Source organism: Dermacentor andersoni, unplaced genomic scaffold, assembly GCF_023375885.2.
Source record: "Dermacentor andersoni unplaced genomic scaffold, qqDerAnde1_hic_scaffold ctg00000538.1, whole genome shotgun sequence".
NCBI classification, from domain to species: Eukaryota; Metazoa; Arthropoda; class Arachnida; order Ixodida; family Ixodidae; genus Dermacentor; species Dermacentor andersoni.
The window spans coordinates 20,001-32,500 of NW_027315221.1; the positions used below are offsets into that span (position 1 = coordinate 20,001).

The following is a 12,500-nucleotide window of genomic DNA, read 5'->3' on the forward strand; positions in this document are numbered from 1 at the left end:
CCACCCTTCTCCTCCCCGCTCCTCGCAAGAATCTGCCGATTCCCATTCCTGCGACGAAGCCCGGAAGGGCGCCCACACAACTGCGGTGACGTGAACGAGCGACCAGCTCTGGAGCTCGACGTACTTCGAAGGCAAACAGCGCAAATTGCGATCGCGCTGGCTTTGCGCACGGCGCGGGAATCGGCCGGCGTTTCATTCCCACGTTTTCCGTGCACGCAAGCGTGCGCTTCCGACTCTCTCGCAAACGTGCGCGCTACATGGCAACAGACGTTCGCGCCTCGTGCTTGGACCGCTCTTTCCCTGCAGGTATCCGACTCCATCCTGCGGCGGTCTTGCTAGAGGCGCGCACTCGTCACGCTGCAGTAGTAATGCCTCGTTTCCGTCTTTTCGAAGAATTGGCACAACGGTTTGCCACCGTCTCCCTCTCGTGAGGCCGCTGGCGCGTGGCTTTAGCGCTCAACGTACTGTCCATGATGCCGACGCGGTCAAAACGAGTCGACGGACGCACGTTCCCTGTGCGCCGAAGTCTCTCTTGATATGTGATCCGACCCTCAGACAGACGAAGCCAAGGGAAGACCCAAGGCCGCAATGTGCGTTCAAAGAATCAGTGCTCAGTGTGTCCTGCAATTCACACCAAGTCTCGCAGCTGGCTGCGTTCTTCATCGACCCGAGAACCGAGTGATCCACCGCTTAGAGTCGTGAAAAATAGTTTGTTCAATTCAGTACAGTACAACCAGGGTTTTAGGCACGTGGCGTCTCCCTGTGTGTGGTTTCGAAGAGCGCCTTTCGGCGTGCGCTCCTCCAGTCTCGCTCTTTCGGCGGCCGCGTCTCAGCAGCTGAAAGCCTAATGGCACTCCACTCCTGCTACTCGCGCGTGTGTTTTGCGCCCACGCCTTCCTCGCTTGCCCTCGAGGTAGCTTATGCCGTTTGCGCGCACTCGAAGCCGGTTTTACCTGCCATCCAACCACCGGACCCGTGTGTCTCGTGTGCACGTTCACATCGCTCCACTAAAAATTGCAAAGAGCGACAGAGCCATGATTAGGGCTAAGCCGCTGTGGAGTCTTTAACGGCTACACGGCCACGGGCAGGGCTTCACCCCCATCGACGTGCTTCGCTTCAGTCAGCAGTAGGTTCATAGAAGGGCCTCAAACACACACACACTTTCGCATCGGCAGATCGCCGCAGCATAACCGCTGTTGATCCAACAGCCTACTTGAGACGAAAGACAAGAGCCCGGCGCGCGTACTCGCGCAGCTCTCCAAAACCACTCGGCCAGTGCCAGGGACGGCTCCCTGCGCCGGCGCCACAACAAGTCTACTTGAGGCGGAAGACGAAGCCAGCAAGGGCCTGGCCGCAAGTGCGTTCGAATCCGGGACTACAGTCCCTCGTCTGTCCGTACTTCCTCTTTCGACGTGCGGCGCCTTCCCAAAGCGCACAAGTCCGCTAACCGCAGAACGCTTCCGACGTAGCAAAGCCGCGTTTCCTTCGGTACTTCGCAGCAACGCCGCCTTTCCCTCGGCGGCGGGCGAATAGCCTGCAGACGTCGTCGCATTAAACCGCGATCTCGACACCTCGCGCGTCACGAGCAGGAGCCGACCGGCAGCCTCCGGCCCTTTCGGACTCGGTGGCATTTGCCGCGGAGGACGGGAGAGCACTTTAGGCCACGGTTCCTTCCGTACTTGGCAGCCGCACCCTCATACCGACAGTTCCATGACCGACCGAGCGCCACACCGTTCCTTTAGTACTTGGGCGGCAACAAAGTCGGGTCGTTACTCCATACTCGCCGCAGGAAGCGACCGGCAGCCGCCAGACTTTTCAGACTCGGCAGCGTTTGCCGCGGAGGACGGGAGAGCGCTCGCACCACGGTTCCGTGTGTGTACTAAGCGGCAGCGGCATTAGCTCTCGACCGTCAGTTCCTTGACCGACCGCACGCTTCGCCGTTCCCCTCGTACTGGGCAAAGCAGCAGGTCGGGTCGTCTTACTCCCATTCCGCGCAAGAGCGCCAAAGCGGACAGAAAGCCCACCCAGTGTGCGTTACGCCGTTTCTACCCGCGGGCGCGGCCAAGCCAACCGTCCAAGGTTGCAGCCGGCGTCCACTGGGCGCAACAAATTTGGCACGGGGCGCCCCTCAAAATTCAGGCAGTCCCCGGCATGTTCGGGTATAGCCGTCCCCGCGTCCAAGCGGGGCCAGCGGCGGAAAGCGTCGGGCGCAGCGAGCTGCTTCACCCACACGGGGTAGAAACAATGGCGCTCGCCACCCTTCACAATCCGGTAATGATCCTTCCGCAGGTTCACCTACGGAAACCTTGTTACGACTTTTACTTCCTCTAAATGATCAAGTTTGGTCATCTTTCCAACAGACCGGCGCAACCGAAAGGCCGCGCCGGACATCGGTCCGAAGACCTCACTAAATCATTCAATCGGTAGTAGCGACGGGCGGTGTGTACAAAGGGCAGGGACGTAATCAACGCGAGCTTATGACTCGCGCTTACTGGGAATTCCTCGTTCAAGGGGAACAATTGCAAGCCCCTATCCCAATCACGAAAGAAGTTCCACGGGTTACCCAGTCTTTTCAGACAGGGATAAAGACACGCTGCTTCCTTCAGTGTAGCGCGCGTGCGGCCCCGGACATCTAAGGGCATCACAGACCTGTTATTGCTCTGTTTCGTGCGGCTAGGAGCCGCTTGTCCCTCTAAGAAGGTTGTAAGGTGCTGGGAACCCCGCACCTATTTAATAGGCTAGAGTCTCGTTCGTTATCGGAATTAACCAGACAAATCGCTCCACCAACTAAGAACGGCCATGCACCACCATCCACCGAATCAAGAAAGAGCTCTCAATCTGTCAATCCTCCCAGTGTCCGGGCCGGGTAAGTTTTCCCGTGTTGAGTCAAATTAAGCCGCAGGCTCCACTCCTGGTGGTGCCCTTCCGTCAATTCCTTTAAGTTTCAGCTTTGCAACCATACTTCCCCCGGAACCCAAACACTTTGGTTTCCCGGAAGCTGCCCGCCGAGTCATTTGAGTAACTCAGGCGGATCGCTGGTTGGCATCGTTTATGGTCAGAACTAGGGCGGTATCTGATCGCCTTCGAACCTCTGACTTTCGTTCTTGATCAAAGAAAACATTCTTGGCAAATGCTTTCGCAGTAGTTCGTCTTGCGACGGTCCAAGAATTTCACCTCTAGCGCCGCAATACGAATGCCCCCGTCTGTCCCTCTTAATCATTACCTCGTATTCCAAAAACCAACAGAACAGAAACGAGGTCTTGTTCTATTATTCCATGCAAGTTTATTCAGGCGACTCGCCTGCGTTGAGCACTCTAATTTTTTCAAAGTAAAAGCACCGGCCTTCTCGAGGCACACAATGAAGTGCACCAAGAAAGGACCGGCATGATGTTCAGTCCGAGCCGTCGCATCGGGTAGATGCACTACTCGTCTGGAACTGAGATCCAACTACGAGCTTTTTAACCGCAGCAGCTTTAGTATACGCTATTGGAGCTGGAATTACCGCGGCTGCTGGCACCAGACTTGCCCTCCAATTGATCCTCGTTAAAGGATTTAGAGTGTACTCATTTCAATTACGGGGCCTCAAAAGAGTCCCGTATTGTTATTTTTCGTCACTACCTCCCCGTGCCGGGAGTGGGTAATTTGCGCGCCTGCTGCCTTCCTTGGATGTGGTAGCCGTTTCTCAGGCTCCCTCTCCGGAATCGAACCCTGATTCTCCGTTACCCGTAACAACCATGGTAAGCAAGTAACCTACCATCGAAAGTTGATAAGGCAGACACTTGAAAGAAACGTCGCCGGCTCGTGGCCATGCGATCAGCACAAAGTTATCCAGAGTCACCACACAATACGGGCCGAAACCCGATCGATCTTGGTCTAATAAAAGCACCCGTCGCCCAAAGGGCTTCAGGCTCACTGCATGTATTAGCTCTAGAATTGCCACAGTTATCCAAGTAGGAAGAAACGATCTAAGGAACCATAACTGATTTAATGAGCCATTCGCGGTTTCGCCTTATTTCGGCATGTACTTAGACATGCATGGCTTAATCTTTGAGACAAGCATATGATTACTGGCAGGATCAACCAGGTAATCGTTCAACTGCGCGTCCAGCCTTTCAAGCAGGCCGGACGCCGTTTTTGCGATGCCGAGGCCACCTTCAGGCGCCCCAACACGCTTCGTTCTCGCAAAGGGTAGCACTTTGCACAGTCCGAGACGACGGCGTTCGAGCTCGCAACGGCGCCCTCCCCGCAGGGCCGGGTATCGCCACGCGGCAAGAAGCACGCAACATTCTCGATAGACCGGTTGTGTCGACTCGATCGCGGCTTGCGGTTTCTCTCGAGCCCGCAGCACTGGTGGACCGACCGACACTTGCAACGTAGCCGAGACGGCAAAGCCGCTAGGCGACGGGTCACGCCCGCGCCTTCGGCGCTTTCGTATTTGATTCGTCCGAGGACGATGCGGAACACACTTCGATATCGTGGAAAAAGCGTCGTCCGACAACCAGCCCCTAACGCATCAAGCGGATGAGGCTGCAGACGTCAGCTGTGGGATCCACGGGAGCGATACCGGGGACACGCTTGACGGGCACGAAGCCCGCCGCATATCAAACACCCAGGTCGCTTTGGGGGCGACTGCTCTCTGGGACCCCCATATAATAGCAGCGATAAGTACCCAGACCTCCATGGGGCCGTACTCGTGCCACTTTCGACGAGCGTTTGGCGAAAATCGTGCCGCCTCGTAACGCCGCGAGCAAGATTGAAAGCTTACGTCGGCAGCACAATGCCGAAGTCGTGAAAGCGCAGCGCGTCCACCGAATGCGCGAACGGCAATTTCTCGCCAATGGCCAGTACGGTTTCCTGCACAATTGCCTGTCTGTCGCCCTACGGGGCCCCCGGCCGATCGATTCGAGGCACGCTAGCACGGCCCCTTCGCCATTTCCGAGCACGAGTGCGAACAGTGCGGGCGGCGTGCTCGACGCCCCGGCTGACGTCGTTTCGGACTTTGTCTCTTCGCGTGCTCGCGGCAACGCCGCGGCCAACGACGACGTCTGCGCGGTTCTTTGCCGGTTCCCGGCGTGCTACAGTGCAGCCCTCTGCAGGGTGACACCGGCTCCGTCGTGGCCGTGCGGCGGCTTGTACGCAAAAGTTGCGTCAAAGGCGTCGCGCTCGCGCCGCCCCGGCACACGCGGTTTCGGACTTTGTCTCTTCCAGCGCTCGCGTAGTCGTGGGCACGATTGTCGACGTCGCAACGGTGCGCGGACACCGCCACGAGCACGCGCAAGACGAAAATCGCACTACGGTACAATGTCGGCCGGGGCCGTACGGCCCCTTACAGTAGCAGCGATAAGTGCCCAGACCTCCATGGGGCCGTACTCGTGCGACGCGGCGGCGTACTGCGCCGAGCCGAGCGCCAATATTTGGCTTTTGCAGGGCGGATTCGAGCTCTGGCGATCGCCGCGGTACCGCCGCTCACCGATTCAAGGCACGCTAGCGCGGCCCCTTCGCCATTTCCGAGCACGCGTGCGAACAGTGCGGGCGGCGTGCTCGACGCCCCGGCTGACGTCGTTTCGGACTTTGTCTCTTCGCGTGCTCGCGGCAACGCCGCGGCCAACGACGACGTCTGCGCGGTTCTTTGCCGGTTCCCGGCGTGCTACAGTGCAGCCCTCTGCAGGGTGACACCGGCTCCGTCGTGGCCGTGCGGCGGCTTGTACGCAAAAGTTGCGTCAAAGGCGTCGCGCTCGCGCCGCCCCGGCACACGCGGTTTCGGACTTTGTCTCTTCCAGCGCTCGCGTAGTCGTGGGCACGATTGTCGACGTCGCAACGGTGCGCGGACACCGCCACGAGCACGCGCAAGACGAAAATCGCACTACGGTACAATGTCGGCCGGGGCCGTACGGCCCCTTACAGTAGCAGCGATAAGTGCCCAGACCTCCATGGGGCCGTACTCGTGCGACGCGGCGGCGTACTGCGCCGAGCCGAGCGCCAATATTTGGCTTTTGCAGGGCGGATTCGAGCTCTGGCGATCGCCGCGGTACCGCCGCTCACCGATTCAAGGCACGCTAGCGCGGCCCCTTCGCCATTTCCGAGCACGCGTGCGAACAGTGCGGGCGGCGTGCTCGACGCCCCGGCTGACGTCGTTTCGGACTTTGTCTCTTCGCGTGCTCGCGGCAACGCCGCGGCCAACGACGACGTCTGCGCGGTTCTTTGCCGGTTCCCGGCGTGCTATAGTGCAGCCCTCTGCAGGGCGACACCGGCTCCGTCGTGTCCGTGCGGCGGCTTGTACGCAAAAGTTGCGTCAAAGGCGTCGCGCTCGCGCCGCCCCGGCACACGCGGTTTCGGACTTTGTCTCTTCCAGCGCTCGCAACCATGTCGGGGCCGACGCCGACGACTGCGTGGTGTTTCAACGATTGCCGGCGTGACACAATGCAGCTGCGTGCGGGATGCCAGCGATTCCGTCGTGTCCGTGCGGCGGCTTGTACGCAAAAGTTGCGTCAAAGGCGTCGCGCTCGCGCCGCCCCGGCACACGCGGTTTCGGACTTTGTCTCTTCCAGCGCTCGCGTAGTCGTGGGCACGATTGTCGACGTCGGAACGGTGCGCGGACACCGCCACGAGCACGCGCAAGACGAAAATCGCACTACGGTACAATGTCGGCCGGGGCCGTACGGCCCCTTACAGTAGCAGCGATAAGTGCCCAGACCTCCATGGGGCCGTACTCGTGCGACGCGGCGGCGTACTGCGCCGAGCCGAGCGCCAATATTTGGCTTTTGCAGGGCGGATTCGAGCTCTGGCTATCGCCGCGGTACCGCCGCTCACCGATTCAAGGCACGCTAGCGCGGCCCCTTCGCCATTTCCGAGCACGCGTGCGAACAGTGCGGGCGGCGTGCTCGACGCCCCGGCTGACGTCGTTTCGGACTTTGTCTCTTCGCGTGCTCGCGGCAACGCCGCGGCCAACGACGACGTCTGCGCGGTTCTTTGCCGGTTCCCGGCGTGCTATAGTGCAGCCCTCTGCAGGGCGACACCGGCTCCGTCGTGTCCGTGCGGCGGCTTGTACGCAAAAGTTGCGTCAAAGGCGTCGCGCTCGCGCCGCCCCGGCACACGCGGTTTCGGACTTTGTCTCTTCCAGCGCTCGCGTAGTCGTGGGCACGATTGTCGACGTCGGAACGGTGCGCGGACTACGCCACGAGCACGCGCAAGCCGAAAATCGCACTACGGTACAATGTCGGCCGGGGCCGTACGGCCCCTTACAGTAGCAGCGATAAGTGCCCAGACCTCCATGGGGCCGTACTCGTGCGACGCGGCGGCGTACTGCGCCGAGCCGAGCGCCAATATTTGGCTTTTGCAGGGCGGATTCGAGCTCTGGCGATCGCCGCGGTACCGCCGCTCACCGATTCAAGGCACGCTAGCGCGGCCCCTTCGCCATTTCCGAGCACGCGTGCGAACAGTGCGGGCGGCGTGCTCGACGCCCCGGCTGACGTCCTTTCGGACTTTGTCTCTTCGCGTGCTCGCGGCAACGCCGCGGCCAACGACGACGTCTGCGCGGTTCTTTGCCGGTTCCCGGCGTGCTATAGTGCAGCCCTCTGCAGGGTGACACCGGCTCCGTCGTGTCCGTGCGGCGGCTTGTACGCAAAAGTTGCGTCAAAGGCGTCGCGCTCGCGCCGCCCCGGCACACGCGGTTTCGGACTTTGTCTCTTCCAGCGCTCGCAACCATGTCGGGGCCGACGCCGACGACTGCGTGGTGTTTCAACGATTGCCGGCGTGACACAATGCAGCTGCGTGCGGGATGCCAGCGATTCCGTCGTGGCGGTGCGGCGGCTTGTACGCAAAAGTTGCGTCAAAGGCGTCGCGCTCGCACCGCCCCGGCACACGTGGTTTCGGACTTTGTCTCTTCGAGCGCTCGCAGCGATGTCGAGGCGATCGCTTACGTCTGCACGGTTTGCGGTGTGCTACAATGCAGCAGTCTGCCGCACTACACCTCTTGGTTGCCGAGGCCAGCACGGCAATTTACTGAAGCGAGCGCATTGCGCCCAGGCGGCAGCGGACTTTGTTGCTTCGGGAGTGCTCTTGCTGTAAAATTTGAACGGCTGCAGCTGCGCGAAGCAAGTGTACCTATTTTCACTCTCTCTCTGTCTGCCTTTGAGGCGACTGTAATTTCACTTTAAACGCAACTGGAGGCGGGAGCAACCTGATGAGAGTAGGTGGACTTCGGTACATGTAATTTAGAAATTGCTTTCAAGCTTTGAGGACATACACCTTCGCGCCATCTGCTTTCCCCGTCTCTTTGGCACTTTATAGTATGTGCTGCATGCTCTGCATTCCAAAGAAACACGCCTGTCTCTCTCCCTCTCTCACGTTCTTCTTCTTTTTGTAGCTGCTGTTGTAGAAGATGCTATGCTCTTTAATCGCTGTAACATAGAGTGCTTGCACAAGCCAACAACTTTTGCGTGTTTTTTTTTTTTTTCTCTTCCCAAGACGTTTCTGCCATTATTCACTAACTCTCGTTCTTAGTATGCAATGGAGCGTTAGCTCGCGCCATCTACCTTTCTTTCTGTATTGCAAAGTCCGCAGGTTTTCCTAGTTCCGTACACAGATGGCGCCAATGCGTTTTGGCGCCAGGTTCGAACGACCTCGCTCTACTCGTGTTTGGCATTTGAATGTTTCAAAGGGGTTTGCGACAGGGGGTGGTTCTTGTGCAAGGCTGAGCTTTCCAGCTGCGTTTAAGCTATGCTAGCATGTGTGCGTATATATATATATATATATATATATATATATATATAAATACACAAACACACACACACACACATGCATATATACATACACACACACGGTAATGGTAAAGATGATGAGGTAGCACTTTTTTTTTTCTTTTTTTTACAATGCCTGTGTTTCAGATGGCGATCTTTCTCCCCTCTATGTTTCCGGTTGGAAGGAGTGTGCAGCGTTTTCTATATTTATTTTGTCATTCACTTCTATGTTGCTCGTCTTCGTACATGGGGCATGCTACCTAATTCTACCGGTCGATTCGACACGTTGCGATCCGTCCCGGCCTGTGCCGTATCAAAATTTTCAGTGGGCCTTGCGGTAAATAAAAAGAAATGAAGGAAATGCGCGTAGTATATTACAATTGCACACGGGCTTGAAACGAAGCCCTCAAGGAAGGTCACCTTGAGCGGTCGCATTCAGACGGAAGTAAGCATTCCCCTGGCGCGTTTTTTTTCCGCTCGCCTGTTCCGTTTTCTACGAGGTTGCCTTGGTTGGTTTCGCGTTACAAGCAAGCTTGCACTCGGGTCTCGTTTCTACGCGACAGCGTTTCGTTAACAGCGAAAGACTGAGGCGTTGCGAATTCATCCGTGAGATAGGGAGCGTTGAGTCTGTACACAGGCTGAATTTTATAATATTGCCCACGCTGTTGCTGAGGTTACCCATGTCGGCAGGGCGCCCACAAGGCAGTAGTACAATGAAGTGAAGTGAAGGACATCGCTTCTCGGCCTTTTGGCTAAGATCAAAGTGTAGATTTTTAAAGCCCATGTACGAAGATTTACGAAGCCCATCTACGAAGATTTTTAAAGCCCATGTAGGCACCTCTTAATGATCTTTTATGTTTTAGAGAAGCGTTTTGCCATGTATTTTACACCTTTACAGTTTTAGCCTTTTATCACTAACACCACTAACTAGTTTTTTTAGTCATTTGTTTGCGTTTTTAGATTATACACCTTTTATCCGTTTTTTCCTTGGTTTTGTAACATATTTTTGATGTATTTGTAACTAGCATAAATAAAAAACTCTGTTCTTATCAGCTTAATATCTGATACGGGTTCTATATGGACCCACGATATTAAACCTATTTTTGGAAGTTGGCGGAGTGCTTGAAGCCTGCTTCACCTCCGCCGCAGGTCGGCCCGGTATTGCACTACCTCCGGGATCGGCCCCGCTCACTTAGGTGAGACTTCATTCAATCAAAATGAAGAGCACAAGCTCAACGCGAGCACTGACTTGACACGCACCATTCCTATACTACACGCAACGATGCCGGTTCGCGGACCACGAGAGTAATTAAACTGCCACTCCATCTGTGTGTAGCGTCGCACTTGTTGCGTCGCAAATGGGACAGCCGCTCCAGCAAATTTCTAGTTATGGGCTTCGAGAAAAATTAATGAAAGCAAAAGAAAGAACCAGAATTCCTATTTGTCCGATGTCTCTGAATGATTGTCTCCTGTAAAGAGCCACTTGGGGGGATGGGGGGTAGGATTAGCCGTGGGGTTCGCAATCAATATGAATCCCACTCAAAGCCAACACTGGATTTTGGAGTTCACTATCGCTTGGATCCGTAAACCACCGCGCCCACGCAAGCTCGCCCTGCCGCCGAAATCCGCTGCCCAAGTGGAAGAAAGATTCCCTATGAAAGAAAAATAGAGTGCCCGATTTCTGGCAACTACTGTGCAGCCTTTGTGTACACATTTTCGCAGCAGTGGGACCGAGCGCCTCGAAAACAAACTTGTCGTATGCCCGAATGTGGCGAAATATATTCAAGGGTTAAAAGGTGCCTCATCTTTCTAACCTGTATGTTACGAAGACCTGTTGCTACCTTTTCATCATGAACATCATCATCATCATCATCCTGGCTACGCCCACTGCAGGGCAAAGGCATCTCCCATGATCCTCCAAGTACCCCGGTCAGGTGCCGATTGTCGCCATGTAGTCCCTAATCTAATCTGCCCTCCTACCTTTCTGCCACCCCCTGCTACGCTTCCCTCCTCTCGGAATTCAGTCTGTAACCCTTAATGGCCACCGGTTATCTTCCCCCCAGATTGCATGCCCTGCGCATGCCCATTTGTTTTTCCTGGTTTAAACTTTGGTGTCATTAACGAGCGTTTGTTCTCGCACACCCCAATCTGCTCTATTCCGATCCCCCCGTGACGCCACACCCATCATCCTTCTTTCCAGAGCCCGTTGCGTCGCCCTCAGTTACCCTTCGGTAATCCTCAAAGCTTTTTGTTGGGACACTCGTGGCATCTTTCTCGTTTAATGAAGTCAAATTTTTTTCAGTTTTGGGGGAAAACTCAATGAGCTAGGCGCGATTGTGTCCCTGGCGCCGCTCTCAACAAGATGGCGGCGCCCATGCTTTTTGCCTGCAGGTTCGGCCCTACGCAGAACACGCCTGCCGGGCAGTGTAGCCACGTTGAAGGGGCAAAGCGTAGTGCAGTGAAGCGCTTGCTCGGGCGAAAAACGCAAATATGAGCCAAACAGGAATTTCCATTATTGGAAATTCCAGTTCAGTTTGCGCATTGCGTTCGCCTAAGGTAAAGAATACAAATGCGAGTGCCACAGCAGTCAAGTCAAAGCTTAGGATTGCGTACCATTTTTTTTTTTTTTTTCGTGCCTTTTACTCCTGGCCTGCGTGGCCCTAGCGCGCATGCACACGAAAGTAATGAAATGGTGAAAACACGAAATAATGCGGTGCGGCTGTATCATATCTATTTTGTGCGCTTTGTTCTTTGTGGACTACAGCGGTGTGCGTCATGAGAAAGTTTCGGTGCCCTTCTTGGGTGACCAGTGAAGCTATATTTAAAACCACATTGATTTGTACGGTTATTGCTACAAACTGCGTGTGGGTGTTTTTCTTTTTCGCTGCCAACGATGGGTTATCGCAACCGCGATCGGTTCTGCTGCTACGCTAGACGCGTGCTTGCCAACGGTTGGCTCTATACGCGACCCGCGACGCGTGGTCGGCACATTCAAGCAGTCAATTGCAAACCGTTCCAAGAAAAAGGATGTACTCCACTTGCCACCTAGTTCGACGATTGTACTTTCTGACCCTCGAGGAAGCGCCGCCATCCCACGTTTTCTATAATACGATAAGATTCAGAGCGACCGCGACCACTTGTCTTTGTCAATATCTCGGAAACGCTTTCTTTTTCTTTTTTTTTTTAAATCCAGATACTCAGACGCGCCCGTGTTCACGCGCACTTGCTCTCTCCGATAAGCAGGGAAGCTCGGTTGGGGTGGTGTCGGGCCTTGCGCATGCGCTGCTGAGCTCGTCGCTTCGCCGGCCGGTCGATGCTGGCGCGGTACTGGTAATGAACTTCGACGTGCATGGTGAAACGTCACTTTGTATTGCCACTGTAGACTAGCAATGCAATGTGTTTGCGAGCGATTGGATAAATGAGAAAGCGTGCACTGTCTACAGTTTATGCCCCTCTAGAGTAGTGGAAATGTTGCTCCAAGTGTTAGGTTTGTAATTTGCGCCTACGAACATGAACTAAACAAAGAAAATGGTCTGCAGCCGCCTTCGCTTCATAAAATTCCCGTACGAAGAAATTTCCGTGCGCGAATGAGAGAGCAAAAGAGAGAAACCATGCTAAGAAGAATGGCTGCCTTTTACGTGATCTCGCGCATGAAACCAGACGATGGATTAATTTTAGCCGTTCATTTTGATTTGCCGAATGTAAACCGGAACACTTTCTCCACGCGGTCTTCAGATTTGAATGGCAATCAATCACATCCTT

General features: G+C 55.5%; 3 non-coding genes across 3 annotated transcripts; 1 reads left to right on the plus strand and 2 right to left on the minus strand.

Annotated features, from left to right (window-relative positions):
• Positions 1–545: 545 nt before the first annotated feature.
• Positions 546–698, minus strand: LOC140214662 (5.8S ribosomal RNA). Its single transcript, XR_011891597.1, has one exon. It is a non-coding gene; the product is annotated as a 5.8S ribosomal RNA (ribosomal RNA).
• Positions 699–2,272: 1,574 nt separating this feature from the next.
• Positions 2,273–4,087, minus strand: LOC140214658 (small subunit ribosomal RNA). Its single transcript, XR_011891594.1, has one exon. It is a non-coding gene; the product is annotated as a small subunit ribosomal RNA (ribosomal RNA).
• Positions 4,088–9,738: 5,651 nt separating this feature from the next.
• LOC140214665 (U2 spliceosomal RNA) lies at positions 9,739–9,930 on the plus strand. The gene has a single exon (XR_011891600.1). It is a non-coding gene; the product is annotated as a U2 spliceosomal RNA (small nuclear RNA).
• Positions 9,931–12,500: the final 2,570 nt, after the last annotated feature.